This window comes from Staurois parvus, unplaced genomic scaffold, assembly GCF_062004578.1.
Source record: "Staurois parvus isolate SC_StPar_1 unplaced genomic scaffold, SC_StPar_1.0 ptg000530l, whole genome shotgun sequence".
NCBI classification, from domain to species: domain Eukaryota; kingdom Metazoa; phylum Chordata; class Amphibia; order Anura; family Ranidae; genus Staurois; species Staurois parvus.
Genome location: NW_028318326.1, coordinates 545,587 through 569,099, shown reverse-complemented (window position 1 = coordinate 569,099; position 23,513 = coordinate 545,587). Strand labels below are relative to the sequence as shown.

The 23,513-nt window shown below is 39.7% G+C and overlaps 1 protein-coding gene across 5 annotated transcripts in view; it reads right to left on the bottom strand.

The window, feature by feature from the left end:
* Positions 1-23,513, bottom strand: part of ZNF385B (zinc finger protein 385B) — a 708,580-nt gene that overhangs the window by 280,101 nt on the left and 404,966 nt on the right. Inside the window, exon 1 of one of the 5 annotated variants that reach the window (XM_089690382.1) lies at positions 8,427-8,538. The exons of the other annotated variants lie outside the window; for them this stretch is intronic. The gene's annotated coding sequence lies outside the window, so the exon portion shown is untranslated. Of the gene's footprint in view, positions 1-8,426; positions 8,539-23,513 lie in introns of those variants that run through there. 5 annotated transcript variants of the gene reach the window in all.

The following is a 23,513-nucleotide window of genomic DNA, read 5'->3' as shown; positions in this document are numbered from 1 at the left end:
GTTGTATCCTGAAGTTGTCTTTTAGAAGTGTATCAGCAAGAATGAGTAATGAATGGAAATTTGTCATACTGCCCAAATATTTTTCCCCAGTGGGAAATTGCAGGTGCCGTGACTTGATAGAGCTTTGCGATTTTGGACATTTATAAGAGAAGGTCATTAGGAGATGTTACCAGAATAAACCTTTTAATGCCTTTTTAACATTGTCAGATCACATTAATAGCATTAGAGTGTAAAAGCGCTCAGTCAGGCACACCGCAGATCAGATGACAATGGTGTCACTTGTCCAAAATTCCTGGAAGTAAAGAAATTAAATACCACCAATTCATCACAGGAACCACAATCAAAGGCCAGGGCTGCATCACAAGGATACCTTGGATTCAATTAACATACCACTGTCTGCACTGTATACAATACACACAAATCCCATGTCCAAACAGATAGATGATAACTAGATTAAGCAGATATATGGGCATTATTCTGCTCAGCTCATTGAAAAATAGACATCTTATGCTAGTTATTCATTAGACTTTCTGACTGTTTCATCGGGAATGATAAGACTCTCAGAAGATCCTTTTATCATCAGACGCATACTGGACTTCAGAGTGTTGCTCACAATGAAAGTCTATGGGGGTTATTTACTAAAGCTGGAGAATGCAAAATCTGATGCAAATATCCATAGAAACCAATCAGCTTCCAGGTTTTATTGTCAAAGCTTAATTAAAAAAGCTGAAGTTAGACGCTGATTGGCTACCATGGACAGCTGCAGCAGATTCCAATTTTAGTAAATCTCCTTCTGTGTCCACTTCAAGTGTGTCTCTAGCTAAAAACTGTTTAGGTTTCAGCAGGGTGGAGGAAGAGTCGAACCCCCTATTAGTTTTCTTTTCTTTCTCTGGTCCCTCACTTCCTATCCATCTGACAACATTTTCACCAGCGCATAAAGTGAGATGACATCTTTCTAAAGGCTCATTATTATTTGCAGTGCCCTGCAGTGCAATCTAAAGAGTGGCCAATGTTCAGATTACTTTTCAGAGAGCATATGATAGGCAGTGGGGAGGCATTAGATTGCTTCCTTACCGACTGATTTAACCCTATAATGCCGGACCACTGCCCTATAAACATGTGCACTGCACGACATTGAAGTGTGGCTCCACTGAACTCAATGGGTGAGTTTGACAAGCAGTTGCGCTTGTCAATATTTGCATCCCAAGTTACAACTGTAAATAAAAGAATTGTGGCACCTGCAGGTATGGCCCTGTCTGTATTATGACAGGTCAAGTGGGTGACTGGGGGTGGGTGGGGCATTAAAACTGCATCTCAGCTGCTCATTTTACTGCCCCCCGGGCCACCCACCTGAAAGAGCTGTATCAGGGAAACAATGGAATTTGTTCGAAAACCTTGTATAAAAAATGGATATTGCTCTACATCTCAACTTGAATCAACATAATTGTATCCAGTAAACATAGATAAGCTGTATGTCTAGAAAAGAATTTAGTGCCGACAGATATTAGTGACTTACAAATTGCATTTATTGATTAAAAACCACAAAACACACTGACCATATATAAATAAACCCATTAAAAATCAAGAGTCATGTCTAGAAACTATTGGAGTATCTTTACACTGTATCTGCACATATAATTACCATATGCTCTAATCAAGACAATTTAGGTAACCAATCAAAGCTGAGAGCTCTCAGAGAGATAAAAGGACAACTATAAGAGATAGACAAAAGATACATAAGATGGATACTAAGTAAATAATCAGCATGCTGAATAAATATTCCCCAATGGCCATCCTCAAAACAGTTGGCAATACATAAAATAAATTGTTGGCAAGGATAAATCTACCGATGTATTGTTGGCCAAGGGTAAGCCAGATTAAACTCAATGTTCCTTGTGCTTAAAATGACATTGAATATAACTGCATTTGGCTTTCCACATATGGACAAAACTAGGTACACATGTAGTAATCACCAATGTCCATGTTACAGGGAACAATTGGATGTGGTCCAGAGGAGGAAACTGAGCTTCTGTGAAGGTGTTCTAAGATGTATGTTGACACCCATTAACTTCATATACCCATCAACCTCCCTCGCACAACTGGCTGTTGTTATAAAGGACATCTACATGCACTTTGGCTTGATTGACCAACACATGTAACATATGTGAGTCTCAGACAAACTGAAGATCAGAGGCTTGGAGTAAAGTTCCAAAATGATAATGGTGGCCTTCACGTATCCACAGTTCAATACAACTCAAAAATTGCCCCTCATGGTTGCAAGATTGGACTTATCAGTCCTTTGGATAGTTCAGTACTAGTTCTGACATGGATGATCATCCGCCTGACCGGTTTCGCCAGACACCCCCCCCCCAGCAACATCAGAGGCATAACAAACAATGGCATTTAAAACACATTTTGCTGGCATTTGTTCACACTAGCCAGGAGCCGGGGGTGTATACATGCTGCAGCCAGGTCTGGAATTATAATAATAATAATTGTTTTAGTTCACAGAGACCACCAATGCCCTATTAGAAGAGCTGAAGCCATAATAGAAGTGAATTAACACACTTGGATCTACCATACAAAGACTACGGCTTCTTGCTTGGGACCCAACCACTCTTTCTCCATTTGTGCTATAGAGTTTTTTATGTTTTTGTACCACAGGAATTAAACCCCCTGTTGCTTCAATTGAATGGGGCCACTCTGCAAGTGACCCATCAACACCAAACACGCACCAAGCAGGACTTTTAAAAAATGCAACTGACCAGTGTAAAGAATTACATCGGATTCAAAGAAATGCATTTTTCTAATGCTTTTTTTTTTTTTACTGAAAAACGAATCGGCGTGAAAGGGCCCTAATGTTTGATAAAATAAGAGGTGACGCTTGTACAAACCTGTTTAGGGATATCTAGGGCAGCAAGATACTCAAAAATGACCCAATCTGAAGCTCAAAAAAAAAAAAAAAAAAAGATTGTGGCTGGTCTACTATAAGAAGTAGAGCATGTATACTTTGTGAAGTGAATTTTCACTTAGCTTTGTGAATGAGATGATGCCTAATGAAAATTCACTTTGCTATGAATACCTGATCATGTGCGAGGGAAAAGAAATAGAATTTTTTCTTTGCAAATTAGTGGATGATTAAAGTTAGCACGGCGCTTTGGAAAGTGAACTTTAGAAGATCAAGAGCGTCTTTTTTGGAATGTCTTCTGGAAAGAATGTCTAAACTAAAATTCATAGGCTTAAGAGAAAATAATAATGTTATGTCTAAAATGAAAAACTGAAATGAAGCCCATTTGTTGGAAGGAAAGAAGATGACTTACATTTTCTCAAGGCAATTTTCTGCCCTGAAACTGCAGGTGTTTTTTTTTATTCCCCTTCAGTCCTGGTAGCTACATTCGGCTACATTGTGTGGAAAACACACGTCTTCAAATGAATGTATTTCATTTCGGATGTGCTAGAGTGCACCCTTATAGTAAATCTGTCTTTGATTCCTTGTATTAGCTCTGCAGGCAGCGCCATTTGGAATTGCTGTAGCCATGTCTCTTTCTGCCTGATAAACAAATTCTGGCTTTCAAGACATCATGTTCTGGTGTCTCGGAGATAATTCCTGCTTCTTCTTCTCTATATATAAATTGCAAACATACAGCTCTGCACTGCACTTCTTGTGAAATAATAAAATGTACAAAAAAACCTGTGCAGTGACAAGAGGGGGTGCTCTCTGAACAAGCTTACAATCTAATTGTTGTGGTAAAGTGTGGAGAAGGCGTGGAATAGCTCATGATCCAAAGCATACAACGTCTTCTGTAAAATATGGTGGAGGCAGAATGACGGCATGGGCATGCATGGCTTCCAGTGGCACTGGGTCATTGGTGTTTATTGATGATGTGACAGAATACAGAAGCAACTGGATAAATTCTGCAGTGTTTAGAGATATACTGTCAGCCCAGATTCAGCCAAATGCAGCAAAGTTGATTGGACGGCGCTTCACAGTACAGATGGACAATGATCCAAAACACACTGTAAAGCAACCCAGGAGCTTTTGAAGGAAAAGAAGTGGAATATTCTGAAATGGCCGAGTCAATCACCTGATCTCAATCAATTAAGCATGCATTTCACTTGCTAAAGGTAAGACTAAAGGCAAAAAGACCCACAAACAAAGAACAACTGAAGACAGCTGCAGTTAGGGCCTGGCAAAGCATCAGAAAGGAGGAAACCCAGTTTTTGGTAATGTCCATGGGTTCCAGACTTCAAGCAGTCATTGCCAGTAAAGGATTCTCAACAAAATATTTTAAAATGAACATTTTATTTATGAATCGATTCATTTGTCCAATTACATTTGAGCCCCTGAAAATGGAGGGGCTGAGTACGAAAATGGTTGCAGTTCCTAAAATTTGTATTTGATATTTATGTTCAACCCCTTGAATTAAAGCTGAAAGTCTGCACTTCAAACTCATTTGGATTGTTTCATTTTAAGTTATCCTGGTGGCATACAGAGCCAAAAGTATGAAAATTGTGCCTGCCTCCAAATATATATGGACCTAACTCAGTGTTTCTCAATTCCAGTCCTCATGGACCCCCAACAGGTCATGTTTTCAGGATTTCCATTATTTTGCACAGGTGATTTGATCAGTTTCACTGCCTTAGTAATTACCACAGCTGTTTCATCTGAGGGAAATCCTGAAAACATGACCTGTTGGGGGTCCATGAGGACTGGAGTTGAGAAACACTGACCTAACTGTATATTAGTTAAAGTGGTAGTAAACCGCACCTCAAAAAGGAAAAAGAAATCCCCTGCATGGTAATGTCATAATGTGATAGTGTACATTGCATATTAGCACAATATAAAGAACTTACCTTAAAACGAAGGCCTCCAGCAGAGCGCTGTCACTGCTGCAGAGACTTTCATCTTTACCTGGTCTTCCTTCCAGGTTCACGATCACCGGCCATCTGACTGACGAGTCGCGGTGATGTCACTCATGCGCATGTGTGCCACGGCACAGTGCTCTGAAGAAACGGCATAGTGATGCAGAGAGCATGCGCTGACTCTCAAAAAGTGCAAATATCTCCTAAACGGTGCATGTTTAGGAGATATTCCTTTTACCTACGGGTGAGCTTTATTATAAGCTTATCTGTAGGTACAAAGAAAGAGTTTACTTCCACTTCCCCTAGTGTTACCTACAGGTGAAAATCAGTATTGCAGTCTGTATTATCAGAGATACATTTCGGTTCACACCTGTCTATCTACATTTTTAATGCATTTTTCATACTTTTTTGGTGCATTTTGGCCGCATTTTTAATTTGCTTTTTATCATTTTCATAAAGATACAGTGGCTAAATGGTTAGCACTTCTGCTTGGCAGTACTAGGGTCATTGGTTCAAACCCCAACCACAGCACCACCTGCCTGGAGTTTGTATGTTCTCCCTGTGCCTGCGTGGGTTTCCTCTGGGTACTCCAGTTTCCTCCCACACTCCAAAGACATGCTGGTAGGTGAATTTATTGCTGTCCAAATTGGCTCTAGTATGTATGAATGTGAGTTAGGGAGCTTAGATTGTACACCCCTTGAAGATTAGGGACTGATGTAAATGTACAATATATATATGTAAAGCACTGCGTAAAATTGACGGTGCTATATAAGTAACTGAAATAAATAAAGACAAAGACAAACAATATCTCCTGTCTCTCTAGCGGAGGAACTCTGTTCTTATGGCAAAAGGGTGTCAAAAACATATCTAAAACACATGCATTATAATGTAATTCTAAAAAAATCCATGGGGTCAAAATTGCACCAAAGAAGGATATTTCTCCCAGATGTGAACTGGGCCTAACAGTGCTCGTATAGCTGTGTCTAGCCATCTTCCTAACAAAAAACAGCTTTCATATATTCCCGGTGCAGTAATCACTTTAAAAAAAAAAAAAACTTCCACAATAAAAAATTCTCTTATAAAAAGATATAAATATGTGATTACTCACGTATCAGATTCGTATCTTCACTCTGTAATTTTCTTACATAGTACACAATACTTTAAAGTATTGAGATATTCAGAATATAGCATTTGAATTTTCTTTTCAATGTGCAAAAAATATGTAATACATAACAACTGAGAACCATTGCAAAAAGACAGAGCTTTAGGGTCTTAGGTGTGCATTTTAGATGCATTTTACATGCATTTCAGAGGTGTTACCATTGAACTCTATGTAATGTGCGTTTTTGTGAAAATGTATCAAAGATACAGCAAGAAGTCCTTTTTCTAATGCACTGTGTGAACATAAAGCCCAGAGGTGTGAACAGGGCCTTAGTCACTGTGATATGCAGAATGACTGTACTCTTTCTTCAGGCCTGATTCATACCAATGCAGTTTGCGATTTGTCCTTTTGCAGTGCATTTAGTATTTTTTCATGTGTTTTTTTTATGTGGTTTGCTTTTTTTTGGCCCAATTTATTGCTGGGCAGATTAAAAATGTACAATGCATCAGAAACGCATCAAAACCACACTACATGTGTTTTCTCTGGCCTCTCTATTGAAATCTATTGAACTAAAAAAACTATGTTTTGCATTTAAAAAAGTTCCTGATCCTTTCCAAAAATGCAGAGGCTCAAAAAAGCATAGATGTGAACGTGTCCCATAGGAAGCCATGTTAACTGGACTGTAGTGTGTTTCTGTAAAAAGCACTAAAAATGCATTGGTGTGAACCATGCCTCAAAGGGTAACTCCACTTTCGTTGGAAAAAAAAAGAAAAAAAAAAGATATAGCATATACAATTGTGAAACAAGTCATATTGTAATCGAAGGTTATTAAAAATACCTTTCTTTTTCTATCTGAAGTGCTGTAATTTTCTGTAAAATGCAATGTAATATGGCAAGCTGGAGGCATTTTGTACACAGATGTGTACAGAACACCCCCCAGAAATTTCATTTCCTGCTTGTGTGATTGGCTCTCTGATTTACCCTAGAAGTCTGCATTAAGATGCAAGTCGGATTTTGAGCATCCCCTACCACGAAAATGTAATTTTAGTTGAGATACTTTCAAAGGGAAATCACGTCTAAAAGGATGCAGACCCTGCCACTTTCTTCATTAGAGCCCTGCAGGTGCATCAGCTGACTGATACTTATAAAATCACTCCCATTATATTCCCTCTGCACATGGACACAGAAAAACAAATAACTATTTCTTCAAAACAAAAGGTAGGAATCTGCAACAAAGTTGGTTAAAATCACCCAGCGTGGAATGTTTTTTTTCTCAACAAAAAGTGGAGTTAGTCTTTAAGGTCCTGTTCACAGTGACATTAGAAATAGGCATTTGAGGCGTGTTTTTGCCAGTCCTTGCATGCCTAGTAAAGCATGGATAATATGGGCAGCAGACAAAGCTGTTCACATCTGAAAACATGTAGCATTTGTGTCGCTTCACATTGCTGTGCAGCATAGATGAAGGTACATGTCGAGCCTTGGAGGAGTTGAAGCTTGTCAACTGCTTCCATTCAAGTCAATGGTAAAGAACCATAAACGCACCTTTAGCATTTACAGTGTGTTTACAGCGTGTCTGACAAGCATGTCACAAGTGTTTATTTTATTTATTTATTAGAGGTACTTACAGTTTACAGCCATCAATTTACGCAGTGCTTTACATATATATTGTACATTCACATCAGTCCCTGCCTGCAAGGAGCTTACAATCTAAGGTTCCGAACCAGGGGCGGACTGACACCTCATGGGGCCCCCGGGCAATAGGGGATCATGGGGCCCCTGTCTTTGCCCAAACTGAAAAAAGCCTATGAAAAAGGTACCAGTGGCATCTCATGGGGCCCCCTACTGATCCCGGGCCCTCCGGCAGTGCCCAAGTTTCCAAATGGTCAGTCCGCCCCTGTTCCTAACTCATATCCATACATATACATATAGTACTAAGGCTAATATAGACAGGAGCCAATTAACCTATCAGCGTGTCTTTGGAGTGTGGGAGGAACCCAGAGTACCCAGAAGAAAGCCATGCAGGCACAGGGAGAACACGCAAACTCCAGGCAGGTAGTGCCGTGGTTGGGATTCGAAACAAGGGCCCTAGTGCTGTTAATCAAATATTTGTAAAGTGGATGGCGAGGTGAAAAAAAATAATTTAGAGGGCACCTGGGATGTGTTTTTAACTTAAGTGCACATTAAACGCATCAAAGATATATGTAATGCTATAGCCACATTGGTTCACGTTATTGTCAGTGTTAGTATTTTTAGCAAATGTGAACTGTACTCTGCATAGATAAACGAACAGGTAAAATAATTCCTTTTATATTGGTGTAAAGCACCTTTATATGCTTAAATTAATTATTTACTGTCTTACGGTTAATTTTTTTTACAAAATCTTACCTAAAAATTATAAAAACAGTAAATTGGAAGACAAAATAAAGAGGTGTAAAGAGCTGTCAGATTGAGCACGCCTTACCTTGGGTTATAAGATTAGATGGCACTCTTGTTACAGCATTCAAGGGCCTTGTGTGCTGTTAAATTTAGAGATAAACACTCTCTTCTTTTCAGCGGTGCTCCTTTGTGGTGGCGGGTGCTAAGAGACCGCAGCGTGCCGATAAGACTGAACAAATCACATGTAATTGCTCACTAGCTCTAATTACTGACCAGATCATGTATGCAGCTTGAATCCAGAGGGAACAGAACCAGCCTGATGGCTTCCAATGCAAAACAATAGCTCAGTGTCGATAAAAATAGATTGGTATTATTAGTAGAGTGTGTGTGTATTACAATAGCTAACTAAATTTAGATGGCACTCCTGTGTTGAATCTAATGCTTGAATGAACAGTGCAAAATACAACAGAATGAAGCTAAAAGTGTGCCTGTCATCGCAGCTCAGTGGAGGATTAGGGTGCCAAAATACGGGCCTGATTGACAGTTAAGAATCGTTCATATGTGGTAAGATGTATATGATCTAATCTGTATGACATTAGGCTTTGGAGCTGTAACTCTTCCTGGGGCCTACGACCTTATTGTCCTATTCCTTTTAGAACATGATAAAACACTGACAGCTTGTGTTCCATCATGGCAGAAGTCCAGTGGATATAGTTTATCTAGATTTTGCTAATGCATGTTATACAGTGTAGGCAGGTGCAGTCTAGTTTCTCTGTTGTAGGTGGCACTTGTCAGAGCTGCAATACAGCTTGAAAAGGAAGTCAAGAGAAACATGGTTTCTCTACGATTCCCTTGGTTCCCTGTAGCAGCATTCCAGTTGTATCCATGTGATCCTGGTGGCCATCTTGGGTCAAGCAGAGTCTTTTTAAGTCCCTGCCCCTAGGTTTTGGCATGTATTTACAAAGTGGCTAGTATAGGGAGAGCATACTCATCTGTCAGGGTCAGCACTAGCAGTAGGGACAGTTTCCAGAGGGGTAGAGTCAACTCAGGGCCTACGTCTGCACTTCAGCAAGCTCCCATTTGGGTTGGACCACCCAGGGCACAATCCATCCCCCTTGGCAAGCGCTGTTTTCAGTTTGGACCTACTGTCGCTGACTCTCCGCTGCATTGACTGTAAGTTCTTATTTGGGTGAGCTCCCCCACCAGGTTGTTGTACTGTTTGTTATTGTTCCTCAATACATCAGTTACTGCACACCGGGCCTCTGTATGTTTACTGCACCTATCCAGCAACTGTATCTCATAAACCATTAAACCTGATCTCTATTTTTTATCTATTTTATTATTGTGAACAAGGTAGTCCAAACAAATGATCCCCTTCACTAACAAATGCAGCAATGTAGAAAGAAAGAAAAGTGATGGCAGAAAAAGTCCACGTGGTCCATCAAGTCTGCCTGTTTTTTTTATGTTAACTTTTTCTGTCTATGTATAGATCTATGTGTGCTGAAAACATGTTTAAAGCCACTTATTGTTGAGTGACTCACTACCTTTGCTGGAAGTCTATTCCAAGTATCAACTACTCTTTCAGTAAAATAATACTTTCTAAGAATAGTTTTGAACTTTTCTTCTGCTAGTTTGAGGTCATGTTCTTGTGTTCTTGATCTTGTTTTCACATTGAAAATACTACTGTCTTGAACCTTATTCACCCCCTTGACATATTTAAAGATTTCAGTCATGTCTCCCCTTCCCTTTCTTTTCTCCAGACTGTACATATTAAGGTTCTGAAGTCTCTCCTGATATGTTTTATCCCTCAGACCTTTCACCATAATATTTCACCATATAGCTCTGGCTGCATACTGTATACAGCACTATGTTCCCGTCTCAAGAACAAAATCAAGTCAGACTGAGTTCTGCTCAGTCATCCACAGGATATATTTGCATTTTAAGAATGGATAAAAGGCTTCCTTAGATTGAATAATCTCCACCTCAATCAGAGGAAGATTTGTATTCATGCAGAAAATGTAAAGTCTGAGCTCCAACTTGATTTTGTTCCAGGAGTGGGATGGGAAGTCTGAGGCTACATACAGCACTGACAGCCAATGTGGAGGAAATAGTTAGTCTGGACCAGTTTGGTCCCAACAAACTATTTAAAGTTCACTATAAAATGGAGTTAGGCTTTAACACATAGAATATGGTCTGTTGAAGTTAACAAAATTATATGTACATGGATAGGAAACTGGTCACATAAACGGGTTCAAAGACACGTGATAAGGTTGTGAATGATGTGCCCCAGGGTTCTGTTTTGGGGCCAATGCTGTCAATTTGTTATCATTGACATAGAGGTTGGAATCAAGCACTCCATTTCAGTGTTTGCAGATGATACCAAATTAAGCCAGGAAATACATTTGGTACAGGAAACAGCATCATTACAGGAAGACCTTAATAAAATAAGGGTTTGGACAGCTACATGGCAGATAAAGTTTAATACTGAGAAATTGAAATTTATGCTCTTGGGTGCCAAAATAGAAATGCAAAACATACATTAGAAGTGGCTCCCCTGGGAGAATCAGTGATTGGGTGCTTGCAGATCCCAAACATAGCAATAACAGGCAATGACAAGCCGCAGACAGCAAAGCTAGCAAAATACTCTCATGCATTAAAAATTGCATGCATTCCAGAGATCAATCAATATTTCCACCTCTTTACAAAACACTGTTCAATCTCATCTTGAATATGCAGTTTGTTTTTGGTCAACAAGCCTCAGGAAAGACTTTGCTGAATTAGAAAGAGTTCAGTGAAGGTTAACAAAATTACAAAATTATTAAGGAGGATGGAGGACCTCAGCTCTGAGAATCAATTATAAAGATTACAGTTATTCACTCTAGGGAAGAGGGGCAAGAGGGGATATGAATACAATGTACAAATATATCAAAGCAGACCTCAGTAACTGTTTGTTCTAAGGTTCCTGCAAAGGACACGTGAACATGATTTAAGGTTAAATTGTGACAATGGTTCTTTACTGTTAGAGCAGTATGACCACTTGATGACAAACTTCATACCGGTACACAGCTGGACTTCAAGTGGTTGTAACGGGATGATGCCCACAGCCAGTATAATTTTTTAGGCCGACAGTCTTCTTTCTTGTAAAAGCTATTAGCTGCTAGATTGCTTTTACAAGCAGCAGGAGGGGACTTCTCTCCCCCTTCTGCCACTTTCCATGGCTCTCTTGGGCTCGCCCATCCCACCAAGAGACCCGAGCGACCAGCTGGCGCTTCCATCAGCTGGCCATAGACATAATCAGAGAACAGAATGGCTTTGATCACCTCTATAGTATAGGAACCTGGAGCCTTCATCATTTTTAGTTTCCTTGGATGAAAACAGTGCCTTTTTTAAATAGGTAAAGTATCTGACCAAACCGATCTTGGTGTGATCAGATGCTTTTAAGGGCAGAAGAGACATCTGGGATCTAAAAAAAAAAAAAATAGTAAAAAAAAAAGTTTTAAGTGTGACCCCCCCCCCCCCCCCAATGCTCTCACGTAAAGGAGAACACAAGTGTTGGTCCCACATGCACACAAACAGTGATCGTCCAACACATGTGAGGTATCACCACAAACATCTGAGGAAGAAGGGATCTCCCTTCGAAACACGTCAACCTTATACAGAGAGTCTCCCTTCCAGTGGGATTCGCACGCTGCTTGAACTCTTGTGATCCACTCTTGGACATTACATGCATTTTATATTGCTACGTTTGTGAGTATAAATCTTATTTTAATAAAATCGCTTTTATCACTGAGGTAATGCACAAGGTTGGTGCACTTTCTTTTGTTCTTATGTGCATCATCGCAAACGTCACCAGACCTCCTGTGTAAATCTGAAGTGGTAACCTGGAAAAGCTTTTAAAGCATAGCCTATGGATAGTAACATTTATGTAGTTTGTCACCAGTGCAAGGGCTAAAGCGAGACATGTTTGGTATGTATCCATTTACTAGGCGTAACATCTTTTACATTTTACCAAACAATTGGGTATTATATTGTGTTTTTGTGCATTAAAACTAAAAAACAGTGTATTTTTTCTACTAAAAAATTACATTTCAAAAACCACTGAGCAAATAACGCGTGACATAAAATTTTTTTAACACCCACCAATTTATTCTCCAGGGCCTCTGCTTTAAAAATATATAATGTTTGCGGTTTCCAAGGAAATGTTCAAGCAACAACTACTGATTTTTACATGTAAACAGAAGGTGTCAAAAAATGCCTGGTCTTTTATGTGGAACTTTATGTGGAACTTCCCCAGGAAGTGGTACTAGCTGAGATTGTCAACATCTTCAAAAAACTTTTAGATGTCTTCCCTAGGAAGCAGAATAAACAAGTCTATGAGAGTTGTTAGGAAATAAAAATCATAAAAAAAAGTGCGCATGCGCAGGGGCTCGAGGTCAGACATGCTCTGAGCGAGCTCCGCTCACCGCCGGCAAACTACAGCTAAACGTAGTGGCTGGAGAGCAGGCACAGAGGCATTGGAGGTCCCCGGACAGTAGGAGAGGGAGAGGCAGCCTAAGAAAAGGCTGTACAAGCAGGGTGAGCACCAAAGAGCTGCATGGCCCCCTTCTGGGCAGATGCAGGCTTCCAACATGGCGCCAGGTAAGAGAAACTCATGTGGCGACCAACAAAAGTCACAGCGATGCTCTCCCCAGACATCTACCGGATCAGGTGCTGCAACAGGGAGAGATTCTTTCTCTTCCCAATCTTCAGAATACATAGAAGCCAAGCCGCAGGAGGAGTACCTCCCTCTCCTGAGACCCCACAGATCTTGCAGGACCCAGTAGCCTCCCCAGCATCCTCCATGGACAGAAACATGGCAGAACTGGCTGAAATTGTTTTCAGCCAACCCAGTCTTGCTCACGATTCACCTGTCCCGCAGCCAGCTCCTTACTCAGGAGATGCGTTGCTTATTGCATGTTTTTCCACATTACTACAGCAGGAACTCTCCAAAACATGCTCCATTATTACTACTAATCTTAAACAGGACAAAAAGAGCATTGGCAAATGTCAAATACCATTAAATCCAACGCGGATGACACTGTTGCTAGAGTGAATCAGAACACTTGCGTGATTACAGAGCTCCAGAATAAATTGGTGGAGGCCTATGCTAAAATTGAGGACCTGGAAAACAGGTCTTGCCGCTATAATGTGTGCATTAGAGGCCTCCCAGAATCACACACAGACCTGGAAGGGGTGATCCATTCCCTAATGAAAGATCTGATTTCAGATATCTTACTTCATCAACTTGAAATGGACAGAATACATTGAGCCTTGACCTCCCCTCGGTCTGATGGATTTAAGGAGAAAATGATGATGGCTACAAGGAATGGGCAAGACTTGTCCCTGTTTGGCACATTCGACCAGCTGTTTGCTGATCTTGCTCCATCCACGGTGCAAAAAGGTTGAAATTTCAAGCCACTTTTACAGCAACTGCTGAATCAACAGATAAAATACAGATGTCTTTCTCACTCAGGCTCACCTTTACCTACAGATTCCCTCTCCTTTTCCACCTTACAGGAAAGAGAAGATCTCCTAGTAGATTTGGGCATTATCTCTAGAGAACCGTTAACCAATTTGGGCCAAGCAGTGCTCTTCATCGACTAGAGGTTCCCCACCGATTACCTGATTTGTGGGCTACCTTCCATTCCGATGTGTTGACATCTTCCTCCTTTCTGCCCCAGAACTTACTTGTCCATTGAGATCAGTGGCATACACCACTTCTGGCTTTGCTAGCCCCAAAGCTCATCACAACTTGAATATATTTTCTTACATCTCTTATAATTACATAGTTAATTATTATCTATTTCAGAGAGCTTTCTATATTTGTGGGATCGATTTACACTGTTCCCTCTTTACTCGCAATTGAAGGGTAGTCTTTAGTTATGTCGAGTCCAGGTGACAATTGACCTGGCATTGGTTGACTAAGCTTGATGGAAGTTCCTGCAGGAACCAATTATTTTTATTATTATCCCTCTCTTCTGTCCCTTGAGCTATGTAACTATGGAACATTTATGTCACAGAATTGATCAAATTCGGGGGCATATCTCATTAATCTACACTATTTTAACGGATGCTACAGTAAAACTAGGCTACATGCAGAAATGGGAAATGGATCTCCAGGAAAGTTTTGAGCTGGACAAATGGCATTCAAGGGGCCTTAAGGTCTATTGTGAATACTTCCATTATCGAAGCCAATTATAAAGTGCTCCTTAGGTGGTACATGGTACAGGTTAGACTGGCCACATATGTCCCGGGTGTGTCTCCCCTATGCTTTAGAGGTCGCGGCCAGGAAGGTACAGCATACCACATATGGTGGAGATGTCCTAAAGTGAGGCACTTTTGGATTACAGTGTATAATTTCATATATACCCTCACCCATGTAAATTTGACCAAGTCACCAAAGCATCCCCTATTAGGATGCCCTACTGGGATGAAGCTTCCAAACACCAAAGAAGTTATTGCCTTCATATTTATCTCAGTGAAAATTACTATTACCAGAAACTGGAAGTCAGCAGTCATACCTTTTGACCACCTCAGACATAAGCTTTCCTGGATACTGATAAACGAACGGTTGTCAGCAATTGTGAATTATAAAATGAAAGTCTTCGAAAAGGTATGGGACCCATGGGTTAAATACTAACAAATGACCCTCGGGTTTAGCCCGAATAGGAAAACCCGGACAAGGATTGAACCAAAGTGTGGAGTCCCTTATCTCTCCCTTCTTCCCATTTTTCTCTTTTCTTACTCCCTTTTTCTAGGCACTCTTTCCTTTTCTTCATTTGTAAAGCTGTATTACAACAACCTCAGGGATAATGTTTACTACAGCACATTTATGGTATGTGCCCTATAGTTAGGGAAGACACCCCAACGTATTTGGGCTGTTAGGCGTATGTTGCGTCTACTCAGTTATTTTTTAAATTGTTTATAATGTTATATATATTATATTTTTAAGGTGTTATTGATCTTGTTATTGGGTATACGCCCTAAGGTATAGGTGGCCTGGTATTTACCAGGATCATGATATTGATGAGTAACATCCAAGTTACAGGGGGCCCCCTTGCACCCCACAAGTACTACTGATACCCAGATAACAAGTGGAACAAACCTTTTGTTTTGACCAGATAGAAAAAAAATGTATTTGCCGCTAAGCCAACTGTCTGCTTTACGTACTGTTTAAAAAGCTATGTTGTAATGCTTTTTGTAACCCTTTTACACCAATTATTGTGAAAAATTTTCAATAAAAATATTGGAAACGAAAATAAAAATCGTACATACACATATAGGCTGAACTGGATGGATCTGTGTCTTTTTTCAACCTTATAAACTATGTAACAATATAAGAACATAATTTATTCTTTTTTCAAACCTACTCTGCTACAACCTGCTGATAAGGTAGGGGGTTTAGCAATCAGTACCAGCACATTATTTTTTAAAAATTTATTTTCAAACTGTATATAGGAATATTTAGAAAACACAATGACATTTTATGCCATTAAATTAATTGTAATTTTTTAACAATGTGTAACACAATGAAAGCAGGAGATAAGATGTGCAGCTGGTGGTGTACCTGTCACTTACAAAGCTATATTTTTCAACACACTAATTACCCTTTCTTGACTGCAGTGAGATGTAACGTTTGACAAGTAAATACAACGTATGTAAAACATCTTGAGGACATCATATATGATCACTGAAGTGCAATATGTCAAGTGTCATGGTTATGTGACAGATGAATTCCACTGACTTGCTTACATTTAAAAATGTACTCATAGTAAGCAGATGGAGAAAAACGTTATGACATAAATACAGTATATCAGTATATATTAGTATACCTTCCCTCCCTGGGGCACTTTTTAATATAATCTAAATGTACACTTGGTGGTCATCTCTACAATACAATATACACTTGTGAACCTTCTCAATACAAAAAGGCTAACAAACCACAACTTTATAATAAATAAGTGCAATCCGCCATATAAAAAGTGAAACCAGCCATATAAAAAGTGCTCTGTCCAACATATATTCTAAAATCTCAAGCACAAAGGCCTCCCTAAACGAGTACCTACAAACAACTCAAAGTATACAAATGGGTGCCAAACCACAAAGTGAAAAAGTCCAAAGTGCAACCTTGTATGTCTTTTTTCTGTTGGTCAATGCATTTCTTTTTGACTGATTCTTTGCTCCTATCTATTCTATAATAAAATTCTTTGTAAAAGAAAAAGTCCAAAGTGCCTTTAACTGTTCGTAATACCATCACATACAAACAGCCAACACATTTCGGGGGTGAAAAAAGTTCCTTTTATCAATCTCTAGAAAAATGGAAAAAGGACTCAAATAGACTTAAAGTAAACTCCCGGAAGTAGTGCTGCTGATTACATTGTCACAACCGTTGTAATTCCAATCCAAAGGACGTTTTGCACCAGATCAGATAAATATTAATTTGATTGTAGTTTCCTTTAAATGCGTCCTCATTCCATTTTTCTAAGCAATGATGAAGGCGGGGGGGGGGGGGTTACCCCCAGTTGCATTGGCTATTTCTTATGTGACAGTATTATGAAGAATTATAGGCACTTTTGACAGGATGGATTTGATTTAAATCAAGTTGGTTTTAAATCACAATTTAAATCATGATTTAAATCACTAGTAAAAAGGCTGGATTTAAATCATAATTTTTAAACAGCAACTGTCATCTCTGTCCCGCAGCGGCTCCTCCGCTGACCCGCTGTTGACTCACCGACAGTCCCATTCACTTTAATGGGACGGCTGGTGATGCGGCAGTGACACAACAAGGTGAGGGACGTGGCAGCAGCAGGTGAGTGGATGCCCACTAACAGGCGCTGCCATGATGGATCTAAAATGACAGGTGATCTTTAAATGTAAGGAATCCGACTCATTCTTGCTGGTAGTAAGAATCTTTAATATTTGCAAACCAAATGAAGGTTTCCTTTTTAGAATAATAAGCTATCAGGTTAGTAAAACAGCGATATCAGAACCGATTTTAGGTTAATAGGTTAATTACACATAATTGGAGAACTACTGAAATTCTTTAATTTCGTGTTTTTTCTCATGGTTACTGTGAGATTGTGTGAATGCATCAATGCAGTGCATGTTATCTCAGTTTACAGAGCTTGATTTATTGAATGAGTTTACCAAAAATGTAAATATTGCAGAATATACAGCTTCATGCTATATAACTAAGCTCCATTCCATGCTGAATAAACTAGATTATTAATGTATCCTAAATAGAAAACTATCTTTAGATAGATTTTTACTCCAAAAGCATTTTATTGAAATAGATTTGATAAAAATAAAAAAAAAATCATATTTAAATAAAAAAAAATTCAATTAAAAAAAAATTATCCATCATAAGTTTTGACTCTTTCACTTTGTGGTTTGGTTATTATTTGTATACTTCATATGCAGTCAGTAACAGAACTTTGTGCAGTCACTGTTGGCTGGCGCATCAATATACAGCTTGACCGCACTAATCTACTGGTTGGGTATGAATGGTTAGTATTCTGTTGGTGGATTGGTCCACTGGCCAATGGTGACTGTATAGTTGTTGTGCAAGTATGTATGGGTGTCAGTGTGAAATGCAAGATTTTACAGTTCTCACCAGCACAGGAGAGCAGGGTAAATCTTCTAATGGGGACAGGGGCGGACTGACCATTTGGAAACTCGGGCACTGCCCGAGGGCCTGGGGTCAGTAGGGGGCCCCATGAGATGCCCCTGGTACCTTTTTCATAGGCTTTTTTGAGTTTGGGCAAGGAAACAGGGGCCCCATGATCCCCTATTGCCCAGGGGCCCCATGAGTTGTCAGTCCGCCCCTGAATGGGGACATGTGTTCTGAAAACAACTGTCCACAAGTGGAATTCCCTTCACTTTGTAGACATTTACTATAATTTCCTGTTATCTTGTTTTTGCTCTGTCTTCAGGATGTGAACGAATGTCAAATCTTCCCTGCTCTACTCAAAACTAAAAAAAAGTCTTGGCTGTATAAAAACATTATTTCTCCTTTAATCCTATAAAGTATAGGCAGGCAGTAAGAACTAGTGCATGAAAGGTGTCAGACTGGTGACAGCTATGATTCTCCACATTGTCATATTTTAACTAACTATAGCTAGTTTCTTCCCACACTAAGTTCAAAAAGTAGTTATGGGGAGAGAGACTTGGGAAAAATGTGTGTGGGTGTGTGGCCTGGAGGTGGATTTTGTGATGTCTACTGAAAGCAAATGCCCTACTCTGAACATCAACCAGATTTGTCTTCTTTTTAATTCCTTAAAGGGTAACTCCAGTTTCCTGGGAAAAAAATAGTAAATAAAAAAAAAATATTCTAGTTTATACAATTGTGACACCGGTTATATTTAGAGATGAGCGAATCGAACTTGGCGAAGTGGAATTCGTTTCGAATATTAGGAAAAATTCGATTCGCACCGAATCCGAAAATTAGCAAACTTCGGATGCACGAATCGAATTTTCCCCGATCGGCCGATTTTCATCCCTTCTACAGCCGGCAAAAAGTGTCCCTGCAGAGAGCTCCGCTATTTCTGACAGTTCTCTGACAGTTCCTTCACATTTACAGCGGTTGAAACATTGTATCTATTTGTTTCCATTTAGGATACAGATGTTTTTATTCGGAAACAAATAGATACAATGTTTCAACCGCTGTAAATGTGAAGGAACTGTCAGAGAACTGTCAGAAATAGCGGAGCTCTCTGCAGATACACTTTTTGCTGTACTGGAATTCTTCTTATTTTCATCCTACTTCTTCTTCATCCTCATCCTCATCCTCTTCTTCTTCTTCTTCTTCATCCTCATCCTCTTCTTCTTCATCCTCATCCTCTTCTTCTTATTCTTCATCCTCATCCTCTTCTTCATCCTCATCCTCTTCTTCTTCATCATCCTCATCCTCTTCTTTTTCTTCATCCTCATCCTCCTCCTCTTCTTCTTCTTCTTCATCCTCATCCTCTTCTTCTTCTTCATCCTCATCCTCTTCTTCTTCATCATCATCATCCTCATCCTCCTCTCCTTCTCCTTCTTCTTCTTCCTCACCATCATCCTCTTCTTCTTCTTCATCCTCATCCTCTTCTTCTTCTTCATCCTCTTCTTCTTCTTCTTCATCCTCATCCTCTTCTTTTTCTTCTTCTTCTTCTTCCTCATCCTCATCCTCTTCTTCTTCTTCATCCTCATCCTCTTCTTCTTCTTCTTCTTCTTCTTCATCATCATCCTCTTCTTCTTCTTCCTCATCCTCTTCTTCTTCTTCTTCTTCATCCTCATCCTCTTCTTCTTCCTCATCCTCTTCTTCTTCATCATCCTCATCTTCTTCTTCTTCATCCTCATCCTCTTCTTCTTCATCCTCTTCTTCTTCTTCTTCCTCACCATCATCCTCTTCTTCTTCTTCTTCATCCTCATCCTCTTCTTCATCCTCATCCTCTTCTTCTTCTTCTTCTTCATCATCCTCATCCTCTTCTTCTTCTTCCTCATCCTCTTCTTCTTCTTCTTCTTCATCCTCATCCTCTTCTTCATCCTCATCCTCTTCTTCTTCTACATCCTCATCTTCTTCTTCTTCTTCTTCTTCTTCCTCATCCTCTTCTTCTTCTTCTTCTTCATCCTCATCCTCTTCTTCTTCTTCTTCATCCTCATCCTCTTCTTCTTCATCCTCATCCTCTTCTTCTTCTTCTTCTTCTTCATCCTCATCTTCTTCTCCTTCATCCTCATCTTCTTCTCCTTCTTCATCCTCATCCGCTTCTTCTTCTTCATCCTCATCCTCTTCTTCTTCTTCTTCTTCTTCATCCTCATCCTCTTCTTCTTCATCATCCTCATCCTCTTCTTCTTCCTCTTCATCCTCTTCTTCCTCTTCTTCTTCCTCTTCTTCTTCTTCTTCTTCCTCATCCTCTTCTTCTCCTTCATCCTCATCCTCTTCTTCTTCTTCATCCTCATCCTCTTCTTCTTCATCCTCATCTTCTTCTTCATCCTCATCCTCTTCTTCTTCATCCTCATCCTCTTCTTCTTCTTCTTCTTCTTCCTCATCCTCTTCTTCTTCTTCTTCTTCATCCTCATCCTCTTCTTCTTCATCCTCTTCTTCTTCTTCTTCTTCATCCTCATCCTCTTCTTCTTCTTCTTCTTCATCCTCATCCTCTTCTTCTTCAATTGAAGCTGCTTCTGCTCAGCCACTCTGCCATGGACTCTTGATAGTCGTCTCCCCACACTGCTTCTGGGGGGACTTTTTAACATAGGCCTCTGTATGGCCTTCAATTTAAGCTGCTTACGCTTCGCCACTCTGCCATGGGCCCCTGTACCGCCTCCTCATGCTGCTGCCAGGTCCAGAGTGTGTCATGGGTCCCTGTACGGCCTCCCATTGCTGCTGTCTCCATCGCCACACTCTGCCATGTGCCACTTTCAGGTCTCCTCACACTGCTGGTGGGTTCCATTTTGTCATAGGGTGCTGTATGGCCTCCCATTGCTGCTGCCTCCACCGCCACACTGTGGCTCCACACTCTGGTTTTGGCCCGTGACTGCCCAAATGAGTGAAGTGTGCGGTGATTCTAAGATCGACGGCACTCATCTGCATGTCATACTGACTGACAGTATTAGTTCTCTTCCCCAGCAGACTCCAAGGGCATTTAAATTAAAGGTACAGTGTTCTGCACTAATATAAAGGCTCTCTGAAGCCTAGAAACCCTTTTAATAAGTTAAATTCGCAGCGAATAAATTCGCATCGAATCTAATTTATTCCGCAAATTCGGCGAATCAGCCGAATCGAATTTTTGAATAATTCGCTCATCTCTAGTTATATTGTAATTGAATGTTGTTAAAAATTACCTTTTCTTTTCAATCTGCAGCACTGTACATTTTTGTAAAATGCAATGCAATATGATAACCTGGAGGTGGTCTGTACACAGATGGTATACAGAACACCTCCCAGAGATGTAATTTCCAGTTGTGTGATTGGCTTACTGATTTTCCCAGAGGTCTGCACTAAGATGCAATTCAGATTTTGGCCACCCACTTGTAACAAATGTCATTTTGGGTGAGATACTACCTAAAGAAAATTGCGTCCAAAAGGAATGCAGACCCTGCCACTTTCCTCATTAGAGTCCTGAAGGTGCAACATCTGATTGATAATGATAAAATCACTCCCATACAGTTTCACTCTGACAAACAAACAGCTATTTCTTCACTATAACAAAAGGTAGGTATATGCAACAATGTTTGTTAAAATTCCTGTTAAAAAAGTACACAGATGGAATGTTTCTTTCAGAAGAAACAGAAGTGGAGTTACTCTTTAACCACTTCAAGTCCGGACCCTTTCACTCCCTTCCTGTCCAGGCCAATTTTCAGCTTTCAGTGCTAACACACATGGAATGACAATTGCGCGGTCATGCAACACTGTACCCATATGAATTTTTTAGCATTTTTTGAGACAGATGAAACTTTATTTTGGTGATATTTATTCACCACTGGCATTTTAATTTTTTTTTTGCTATATAAATGAAAAAGTCCAAACATTTTGAAAAAAGTGTTTTTCTTATACAATTTTGCAAATCAATAATCTTTCTTCATAAATCTTGGCCAAAATGTATTTAGTTATCTTTTTAGAAAAAAAATAACCCAAATTAGTTTATAACCAAAAATTATAATTTTTTTAATTTTTTTTTTTACATTTTTTTTATATCATTATTTATGGGTTTTTTTTAACATACTGTCACCCTAGCAGTACAGTGTCGCCATATTGACACTGTACTACTTGTGGGGGGTGATGAAGATTTTTTTTTTCTACAGATTGCTTTTACACCCATAAAGGCTGTAAGAGCAATAATTTCTCCTTCTCTCTGACTGCATTCTTGCAGCCATTGAGAAATAATGTGTGTGCTGTGATTGGTAACAGCTTGTCACATGGTACAAGGCTGTTGTGAATAGCCTTGTACCATGTGACCTCTGTGATCATTCACAGCTTTCACAAGTAGTAAGCAATGATGTCAGGAAGTGACATCTTGCTTACTACTATTCATGTGATCACTGATTGGCCAATCAGTGATCACATGATCGGGACCTCCCACAGAGGTCCCATACAGCGGTTGGTGTTTTGCTGTGACCGGAGCAAGGATTGTGGTGCCGCACGCTTCCAGGGAGCGCGCACAGGCTGTGAATACGGGTGACGTTTATAAACAGCAACCCGTTCCTGCACTGCTCCCATCCAGCCGTTTATGTACATGGGCCAGACGGGAAGTGGTTAAAATGAATTTGCACAACAAGAATTTTAAAACCGAAATAGAACACAGCTGGAGTTAAAAATCCCATTTTCACGTGAAAACACGACTCCACCGCACATTACAGGGTATTGTGTAAGAAGTGCTGGCTTGTGTGAACAATTTAACAGCATCGCAGTAAAAAAAAAATGCATATGAAAATAAATCTTAAAATGACATTGCGCCTTATAATCACATTGAGCATGCTTTTTTGCCGATACAAGAAAAATACCAATCACAGTTTGTTATTTTTCTGAAAAGAACAAAAAAAAAAAGAAGAAAAAAACATTCGGCTTTCAAAATGCAATCACGGCTGGAGAGAGGATGAAAATGAAATCTAATTTGTTTCTTTTCATATCTAAACAGAAATGTGTGTTCAGTGATGAAAGGACATTCTCACTTGGCTAAAAGCCTTTTCTTTGAATAGCATGTCAAGTAATGAAGTTAAATAAAATTTAATGTACTTTCAGAAAAAAAATAAGTTGAATGAGTACCCCAAAAATTACATTAATTATCAGGAAGGGTGAACCATGTGTCATTAGAAAGAAAATGAATGCTAATCAGTAGCTGCCAGAGCAGACACATAACTGACGAAGAGAGCAAAGAAAGTTTTCATTATTAAATATGTTGTGGCACCCAAAACTTTCATGAATGTATGTTCTTTGACTTGCCTTTCAGTTGCCTTTTACAGAGATATTTTTAATTGTACTTAGTTTCCACACCAATGGTAATCAAAATTGTCCTTTTGTTAAAGATCTGCTGAGCTGCCAAGACAGAAGGGTGGGAGGTATTTCAGGTGTCAGCTTTCCTTTGTTGGCCGCGCCACCGATAATATATGTAGCTGCATGGAGAAAAGTGCTCTGTACCTTACTCCCTGTCATTTT